Below are 10,000 nucleotides of genomic sequence, written 5' to 3'. Positions count from 1 at the left end.
GAGTACTTGCTACTTCCACCAAGATCTGCTCCATTGATCGCTTCGCGCATACACTTGCGTGCATACTTTAGCGCAATCAATGTGTCCTCCTACACATGAATATCATTTTTGAGCTGGTGAGGCTCTTTTTCTCTAATCTAACTTGCGTTAGATATTGATATTCATGGTTGGGTATAGGCCACGAGCTCTAGTGCCATCCATTTTCAGGGCTGATTGATTCGGCAGGTGAGTTGTTACACACTCCTTAGCGGATTTCAACTTCCATGACCACCGTCCTGCTGTCAGTATCAATCAACACCTTTTGTGGTGACTCATGAGCAAGTAGTTAGGCGCCTTAACCCAACTTTTGGTTCATCCCACATCGCCGGTTCTGCTTACCAAAAGCGGCCCACAAAAAGCTTGCATTCATAGTCCAAGTGCAATTAAGTCACAAGGACATCTCACCGATTTATAGTTTGAGAATAGGTGAAGGAAAAATTTTCCCCCATTCCTCTAATCATTCGCTTTAACCGATGAAATTGCTTTGCGAAGATTTTTCAATCTTGCTCAAGCTTTTGCTATCCTGAGGGAAACTTCGGAGGAAACCAGCTACTAGATGGTTCGATTAGTCTTTCGCCCCTATGCTCAGGTCAGACGATCGATTTGCACGTCAGAACCGCTTCGGGCTTCCACCATGGTTTCCCGTGGCTTCGCCCTGCCCAAGCATAGATCACCATCTTTCGGGTCGTGTGCTACTTGCTCTGGATCAGTCATGCAATAAGAGCAAAACCGTCCGTGGTTGCGGGACACCGAATCGGCGCCCTCACCACACAAAGTAGTGCAATTCATAAAAATTACACTGTTCACTTTCATTTCGCGTGTGCGCTTTCAATGAGCGACAACACTTGCAAGCAACTCACACTCCTTGGTCCGTGTTTCAAGACGGGCTGTAGAGAGCATTGAATAGGAAGTTGAGGTCAGACAGGCAATCAAGATCAATTTATCTCATTTTGTTTAGAATCAACAAGAAGAATTCCGAGGAAAACTTCTGCTCGATTCATTAACAAGATTTGCCAAAAGACGACAACTACACTACTCGGTAGCCGAGAATATAATATCAAGGCATTGAGTATGGTAACGCTCACTCCAGTTCCCCTTCAACAGTTTCACGTACTTTTCACTCTCTCTTCAGAGTGCTTTTCAACTTTCCCTCACGGTACTTGTTTACTATCGGTCTCGCTTTATAATTAGCTTTTGGAGAGACATATCTCCAGCTTCGAGTTGCACTTTCAAACAACTCTACTCATAGGAATGAGCCATTATGACTGGTATCGAAAATGACCTTTACAGGATTTTCACCTTCTTTGATGCTACTTTCCAGTAGACATCAGGACAAATTCACCAGTCTAGCATCAAACCATACCGGACACCGAGAAATGTTGCCATTTCTCTTCCCGATGAGCTTTTCCCTGTTCATTCGCCATTACTAAGGGATTCTCAGTTGATTTCTTTTCCTCCCCTTACTGATATGCTTAAGTTAAGGGGGTTCTCTCGCCCAATTCAGGTTATGTAGTTGATTGTCTCTTAATTGGTTCACTGACCAATATGAGACAGAAACCGATTCAGCAGTTTTGTTCGCTACTACTATCAAACACAGGTCGAAGTTTCCATTCAGTCATTAATTCCAACTTTCAAATGTTGTTGTTTCAGCTTTCGCTTACTAGAAGCAACATAATACTCGCTGCAATACAGACCTCGGGAAACCCTCACCGTGAATAAGGTTCACTCACATATTTCACTACATTTTGCGTGGGATTGGAGATGAGGCTACTCGTTCTTGCTCAGTACTAGGCTGAAAATTAACGAAACTTCGTTACAAACGTTCACATGTTGATGTTTCCGCTTTCGCGTACTCGAAACAACATAATACTAGTCTTTGTAATTTAGTTTCATAATTTCAACTGTTCTCATGCAGAATTTTTGCTCATTCTTATCCCAAATTTTGACCTGGCTACTAGTTACACTCCTTGTACTTATTGCAAAATGACCACAAATTTCAACAGCTTTCACATGTTGCTGTTTCGGCTTTCGCTTACTACAGTCAACATAATACTCGTTGCAAAATAAGTGCTCGGCATCTGCAATTTTCCAAAGACGAAGTTTCGCCAGTTCAATTTTCGCTCGCCAATTATGGCTACTAATTCACACGGTACTGAGCTCAACAACATTAAATTTGTTCAGCAAGACTTTCACATGTTGATGTTTTGGCTTTCGCCTACTAGAAGCAACATAATACTCGTCTTGTTAGCTCATTCAATGAGAATAGCTTTTCCCGTTGAGAATTTTTGCCTTCAATTGGCGTTGTAGTGAGTTTGGCTACTCAGATCACCAAATACTTGTGACAATTCGAACCAGAAATGTTTTCAATTTTCACATGCTGATGTTTCGGATTCAACCTACTAGAAGCAGCATAATACTTGTATTCAACAATTTCTGTATCAAATCCCAGTTTTCTCTGGTGCATCTTTGCCAAACTATTCCAAACTGCCTGAGTCTGAATACCAATTACAGGTACTAGTAAATGCACGTTACTAAGGACTATATAGTTCTAGGTTACTGTACACAACGACGTTCACATGTTGATGTTTCAGCTGCCGCTTACTAGAAACAACATAATACTTATCGTGCATACCTTTCCATAACTTGTCCTTTTCAGATGCATTAGTTTCCCTTTGTCTTGGCTTCTACAGTCAGACTGGCTACTAGTAACAGCACAGTACTAATCACATATCGTTCTACAGTTTGCAGACAACTTTCACATGTTGATGTTTCAGCTTTCGCCTACTAGAAACAACATAATACTCGCTGTATACATTTGTAGTTCTCTATGTAACTTTCATGTGAAGAAGTTTCGCCAGTCTTTTTGACTGTCTCAAATCTGAGTCATGCTTAGGCTACTAGTTGCTTCATAGTACTTATCGCCTCGAGATCATTGAACAAAACTTGATTTTCACATGTTGCTGTTTCAGCTTCCGCTTACTAGAAACAACATAATACTAGTCTCATTAAGTTCCGTCTCTTTGCAATTTTCTTATGAAGAAAATTCGCCATCACAATGACTCCAGCAGTTCTTGATCAAGGAATGCAATCATTGATCAGAATGCTATTATTTGAATCGGTTCTGCTTTAAGTGTTCCAATTTTATTGGAAGCACCAACAATAGAACATCAATGTGTTCAATCGAGAGTTATATAACCCTGAATCGGACGCAGTCAACAGCCGAAGCCGAGACCGCCTTTTGCGTTAGAGAGGTCGGTAAACAAATCTTGCGATTCATACCGAATTAACACATATAGCTGTGCTCCTCTTCGTAAAGCGAGCCAAGTGATCCCCTGTTGAAGGATGTATTTGGACCAATCTAGTAGCATTTGGTTTCCAACAAGCTCTCCCAAGTTAGCTTACTTATTGGGCTTTTCAACCAATTCGGTTGGCTACAAGCATCATCAAAGTACTAGCCACAGTTTGATCGCAAAATTCTACGACTTTCACATGTTGATGTTTCGGCTTGCGCTTAGCCTACTATAAGCAACATAATACTAGTCATATCATAGAGCGTGATCAGCTTGTGACGTTCTCATGATGAAGTTTCACCAACAGTGTCTCACTTCGAGCTTAAATCCAGCTACTAGTAACTACACAGTACTGACTGCAACGATAACTTTTATCTATACCTTTCACATGCTGCGCTTTCGGCCAGGGCCTACTAACGTCAACATAATACTCGATATAAACTTTTGTTCATGATGCAGCTTCCCCATGCAGAAGTTTCGCCTTCAAATGCTCTCTTGGCCATATGACGTAAGAAAAGGTTACTAGTAACATCACAGTACTAGCCACAGTTTGATTGCAAAATTCTACGACTTTCACATGTTGATGTTTCGGCTTGCGCTTAGCCTACTAGAAGCAACATAATACTAGTCATATCATAGAGCGTGATCAGCTTGTGACGTTCTCATGATGAAGTTTCACCAACAGTGTCTCATTTCGAGCTTAAATCCAGCTACTAGTAACTACACAGTACTGACTGCAACGCTAACTTTTATCTATACCTTTCACATGCTGCGCTTTCGGCCAGGGCCTACTAACGTCAACATAATACTCGATATAAACTTTTGTTCATGATGCAGCTTCCCCATGCAGAAGTTTCGCCTTCAAATGCTCTCTTGGCCATATGACGTAACACAAGGTTACTAGTAACATCACAGTACTAGCCACAATTTGATCGCAAAATTCTACGACTTTCACATGTTGATGTTTCGGCTTGCGCTTAGCCTACTAGAAGCAACATAATACTAGTCATATCATGGAGCGTGATCAGCTTGTGACGTTCTCATGATGAAGTTTCACCAACAGTGTCTCATTTCGAGCTTAAATCCAGCTACTAGTAACTACACAGTACTGACTGCAACGATAACTTTTTATCTATACCTTTCACATGCTGCGCTTTTCGGCCAGGGGCCTACTAACGTCCAACATAATACTCGATATAAACTTTTGTTCATGATGCAGCTTCCCCATGCAGAAGTTTCGCCTTCAAATGCTCTCTTGGCCATATGACGTAAGAAAAAGGTTACTAGTAACATCACAGTACTAGCCACAGTTTGATTGCAAAATTCTACCACATGTTGATGTTTCGGCTTGCGCTTAGCCTACTAGAAGCAACATAATACTAGTCATATCATAGAGCTTGATCAGCTTGTGACATTCTCATGATGAAGTTTCACCAACAGTGTCTCATTTTGAGCTTAAATCCAGCTACTAGTAACTACACAGTACTGACTGCAACAATAACTTTTATCTATACCTTTCACATGCTGCGTTTTCGGCCAAGGCCTACTAACGTCAACATAATACTCGATATAAAATTTTGATCATGATGCAGCTTTCCCATGCAGAAGTTTCGCCTTCAAATGCTCTCTTGGCCATATGACGGAACACCAGGTTACTAGTAACATCACAGTACTAGCCACAGTTTGATTGCAAAATTCTACGACTTTCACATGTTGATGTTTCGGCTTGCGCTTAGCCTACTAGAAGCAACATAATACTAGTCATATCATAGAGCGTGATCAGCTTGTGACGTTCTCATGATGAAGTTTCACCAATAGTGTTTCATTCGAATTGGTTCTGCTTTAAGCTCTCCAATTGTTTTGGATGAACCAGTTTTGCCCTTCGAAGCCACTTTTGTGAGCTTTTGTGGGTCTTTACCAAGAGGATATACCTCAAGGCCTCTTTCAATTCCTTTAAGTTCTTTCAACTCCTTTACAGTTTCTAGGTTCACATAGCTGCAAACCTTATTTCTAGTTTTAAGTCTGGCCAACTTGGGGAGAGTTGGTGCAGACCGTGACCAATTCTAGTAGGATGCCACAACAAGAATGTGATCAACTTAGCTTGTCGATGAACCTGCCCCACATTCAAACAACTCTATCGCCTTTTCCTCGTATAGTTATATGCGAGGGCCTCTCATAGAGAGCGCTGTTAGCAACCTTTTCCACATAGACGATAAAGTTGTGAGTGTTTTGCACATGGCTGTTGTCATCACCACGTGACGAGTCAACTCAGCTTGACTCTCTACACTCCGACAAGCTTTGCACATACGCCTTTAGTTCAGTATGTGTCTTTAATCTGACTCCGGTGCCTCAAGCCGGAAAAATTGTCAGATTATGATCATTATCGGTTAGTCATCCCGATGCAAGATCGTATCGTACTGTCTTTGTCTACCTCCAGATTCCGAAGAACAGGAGGAGACTCTCCCAGACCTACATATCTGGGAGAATGTTCAGAGGGCGAGAAGCTGTGGATTACTCTCCCCTAAGAACTGACTAAACTTTACCCTCGTCCAAGGTAAGTTTATTTTAGCTAGCCTTCTATGTAAAGGATCTGAGGCTAAGCTGTGTTTTTTCGAGCCTTTGGCTCGGAGCAAGTTCAGTGGGCGCCCCGAGTAGCTCAACTCTTTCCCACTGAACAGCGCAACGCTCTGTCACTCGCTGGGATTTTTGCGTGTCGGTTCTAACCACGCGACTTGTGGACCTTTTTAGGCCTTTCTCATTCACAAGTCTATAGCTGGGCTTCTATAACCCAGCTTCTGAGATCTAGATAGCTGCAGTTCTGCTAGGCTGCTTTTGCTAACTAGTCTCCCTTTAAGCAGTCCCTTGCCATGACTGCTGAACTATGTATCCACACAAGTAGTTTTTGAGCTCGATACATAATTCGAGATTGGTTGCCAAGCAATCTCTAGCGACAGAGCGTCATGCGCACTACAGACATGGCCTCTACCAGCAGCCATGCCCGAAGGAATCAATCACTGATCCTTCCGCAGGTTCCCCTACGGAAACCTTGTTACGACTTTTACTTCCTCTAGACAATTAAGCTCGATCCGCTTCATCCCGTTGCCGGAGACCGAAGTCCCAACAGTAGGAATTTGCAATTCTTGCTTAACTATCCAATCAGTAGTAGCGACGGGCGGTGTGTACAAAGGGCAGGGACGTAATCCCTATGAGTTGTTGACTCATAAGTACCAGGAATTCCTGGTTCACGTCTGCAAGTTACAACAGACGATCCCCTTGAAGCGCTGTACTTTTCTCTGATTGCCCAGTCCATTTCGGACCAAGGGCTGAGTACTCAATCTAAAAGTACACAGTGTAGCGCGCGTGCAGTCCAGAACATCTAAGGGCATCACAGACCTGTTATAGCCTCACTTCATCTGCGGTATTTAATTCCGCATAGTTCCTCTAAGAAGTGTTTGAATTCACATATAGTGAATTTCATTATTTAGATGGAGAAGATCTCGTTCGTTATCGGAATTAACCAGACAGATCACTCCACTAACTAAGAACGGCCATGCACCACCGCCCATATAATCATGAAAGATATTCAATCTGTCAATCCTTAAGATGTCTGGACCGGGTGAGTTTTCCCGTGTTGAGTCAAATTAAGCCGCAGGCTCCACTCCTGGTGGTGCCCTTCCGTCAATTCCTTTAAGTTTCGATTTTGCAACCATACTTCCCCCGGAACCAATAAACTTTGGTTTCCCGGTTAATCTCTTGCCAAGTCAAGATCGACTTTGACAAATTGTAGGTTGGTATAGTTTATGGTCAGAATTACGAGGGTATCTAATCCTCTTCAATACTCTGACTTTCGTTCTTGATTAATGAAAACATTCTTGGCAAATGCTTTCGCAGTAGTTTGTCTTGCCACGATCCAAGAATTTCACCTCTAACGTAGCAATACAAATGCCCCCGTCTGTTCCTTTCAATCATTACCGCACTCAGCCAACCGGCATCAATCGAGTAGCGGGTCATTCTCCATTATTCCATGCTTTATTATTCGATCCCAAAGGATGCTTTGAACACTCTAATTTTCTCAGGGTGAAAACACCGTTTCCACAGTTCGTCACATTTAAGTGCAAACTATTTCTTCGATGCGAAGGATGAGCGGAACGAGTCAACAGATTTAACTGAAGACCATGTTGCCGTTCTACTCAAACAGATCCAACTATGAGCTTTTTAAACGCAGCAACTATTGCATACGCTTGTAGAGGCTGGTATTACCGCGGCTGCTGGCACCAGACTTGCCCTCTACTCGTTCATCAATGGAGCTTTTAAGTCCATTCCATTCTGATTACAAACCATAAAGGTTCATATCATTATTTCTAGTCACTACCTCCTCGTGCGGAGAGTGGGTAATTTGCGTGCCTGCTGCCTTCCTTGGATGTGGTAGCCGTTTCTAAGGCTCCCTCTCCGGAATCGAACCCTGATTCCCCGTTACCCGTCACAACCATGGTAGTCCGTTACACTACCATCATAGGTTGATAGGTCAGAAATTCGGAAGTTCCGTCCCCAAGCCGAAGCTATCTGGGATCTTTCAGTTACTAGGACTCATCACGGGATGTGTCTGTACTTAGCAAATCACCCGGTGTAGTCTTGTAAAAGTCTCCGACAGTGTCGGACAATCAGCATGCATTAGCTGCAGGGTTACCGCAGTTATTCATTTAGCTTGCAAATCAACTAATAGATAGTAACTGATTTAATGAGCCATTCGCGGTTCCACTTTTTCAAGCTTCGCTTGCACATGCATGGCTTAGTCTTTCAGACAAGCATATGGCAACTGACAGGATCAATCAGTTTAATTGTACTTTGAACAATCTTTCGATTTGTTCGAATTTAGAAAGACATAGCCTTGCGGCCTCGTCAATCTTGCTTTGAGCTTTTTAAATCACGAAGAGTTTCAATGCATGCTTTGGCATGGCTACTAGTTACTACACAGTACTCTACACACTTAGAGTTACCCACGATTACACATTTCACATGCTGATGTTTCGGCTCGCGCGTACTAGAAACAGCATAATACTATGTGTACTGGTAGATAGCGCTCTGTGAGCATTTCCCATGAGCAGGTTTTGCCCTCCAAATCTCTGTTCTACTGTTACCAATACCGGCTAACAACTGTATCATACTAGGGAGAATTGACTCATGATTTAAAAACCAGATGTTCACATGTCGATGTTTCGGCTCTCGCCTACTAGAAACAACATAATACTAGTCTGTTAAAAATCTCAATCACGCCGCCTCTTCAGATACAGAAGTTTTACCTTTTATTGGTTAGAGAACAGCTTTCCAGCTGTCGACATGGTTACTAGTAACAACACCGTACTCAACACAAAAACTTTTCAACTTCACAACTTTCACATGCTGATGTTTCTGCTTTCGCATACTAGAAACAGCATAATACTTATTGTTTTGTCAAGTAATTTGTGTGTCTTTCCCATGTGAAGTTTCACCGGTCAACAATGTTTCCCTGACCAATTACGGCTACTAGTAGCTGTATAATACTAGGGAAAATGATTGAGGATTTAATATCAGATTTTCACATGTTGATGTTTCGGCTTTCGCCTACTAGAAACAACATAATACTAGTCTGCTAAGAAATCTCGCTCAAATTGCCTTTTCACATACAGAAGTTTCACCTTCTATTGGTTAGAGAACAGTTCTCAGCTGTCGACATGGTTACTAGTAACAACATCGTACTCAACACAAAAATTCTTCAACTTCACAACTTTCACATGCTGATGTTTCTGCTTTCGCGTACTAGAAACAGCATAATACTTATTGCTTTGTCAAGAAGTGTGTGTCTTTCCCATGCGAAAGTTTCACCGGTCAGCAATAATTGCCGTGTCCAATTAAGGTTACTCATAGCTGTATAATACTAGGGAAAATGATTGAGGATTTAATATCAGATTTTCACATGTTGATGTTTCGGCTTTCGCCTACTAGAAACAACATAATACTAGTCTGCTAATAAATCTCGCTCAAATTGCCTTTTCACATACAGAAGTTTCACCTCTTCTTGGTCACTGTACAGATGATGCTGTCTGTTCTTTATTTGGTTCTGCTTATTATAAGGAGGGGCATCACTCCTTCCTCCTTGGTTTGCATGCATTAAGCCTGCTTTGTGAAAAGCGTATCTTTCTAGCTTTTCTTCGCCTTACTCGAGTAGGACGATACAATCCAGACATTAGTCAGTCTTGGTGTAAAGTCACTGAGTATTATTCGGTTCTGCTTTATTCAGCAATATGCTGTATAATTGTTGTAATTTGCGAACATATTTGTTCTCAGTTCCGAACTACTAGCGACGACAGATTACCAGCGGTCATGAGCCATCAAGGTAGTTCTTTGGTGCATCAAGTAGAGAGGTGCCATCAAACAACACTTCCCTAATAATGCTACACACATAGAATTTGCTACAGTGCAGCTTTTTACTTTGCAAAATTTGCGCACAAATTTTGCATAGAATAAATGTTTTATCAAGATTTTTAGATCCCCTCCCTTGAGAGAACGTTACTCCTTTAAGTGAACACCCCGCGGCGTCCTGTTGTTATTGCTTATAACCATTTCGCAAGCCGGAGGCATAATGCACTACGCAAGCCGCTACTTTGGCACAGAGGCACCTAGTTTTACACCCG

General features: G+C 42.1%; 1 non-coding gene and 1 pseudogene across 1 annotated transcript in view; both read right to left on the bottom strand.

Moving 5' to 3' along the window:
• The window catches only part of LOC142355383 (large subunit ribosomal RNA), a 3,522-nt gene extending 1,974 nt beyond the window's left edge, over positions 1-1,548 (bottom strand). Inside the window, exon 1 of the ribosomal RNA XR_012761195.1 lies at positions 1-1,548. This exon is cut by the window's left edge and continues 1,974 nt beyond it. This is a non-coding gene — a ribosomal RNA (large subunit ribosomal RNA).
• Positions 1,549-3,231: 1,683 nt separating this feature from the next.
• Positions 3,232-3,383, bottom strand: LOC142355382 (5.8S ribosomal RNA; annotated as a pseudogene).
• Between the last annotated feature and the right edge of the window lie 6,617 nt (positions 3,384-10,000).

This window comes from Convolutriloba macropyga, unplaced genomic scaffold (assembly GCF_964194025.1).
Source record: "Convolutriloba macropyga unplaced genomic scaffold, txConMacr16.3 SCAFFOLD_4687, whole genome shotgun sequence".
NCBI lineage: Eukaryota > Metazoa > Xenacoelomorpha > Acoela > Convolutidae > Convolutriloba > Convolutriloba macropyga.
The sequence above is the reverse complement of the archived record's forward strand: the minus strand, read 5'-3'. Positions and strand labels throughout refer to the sequence as shown.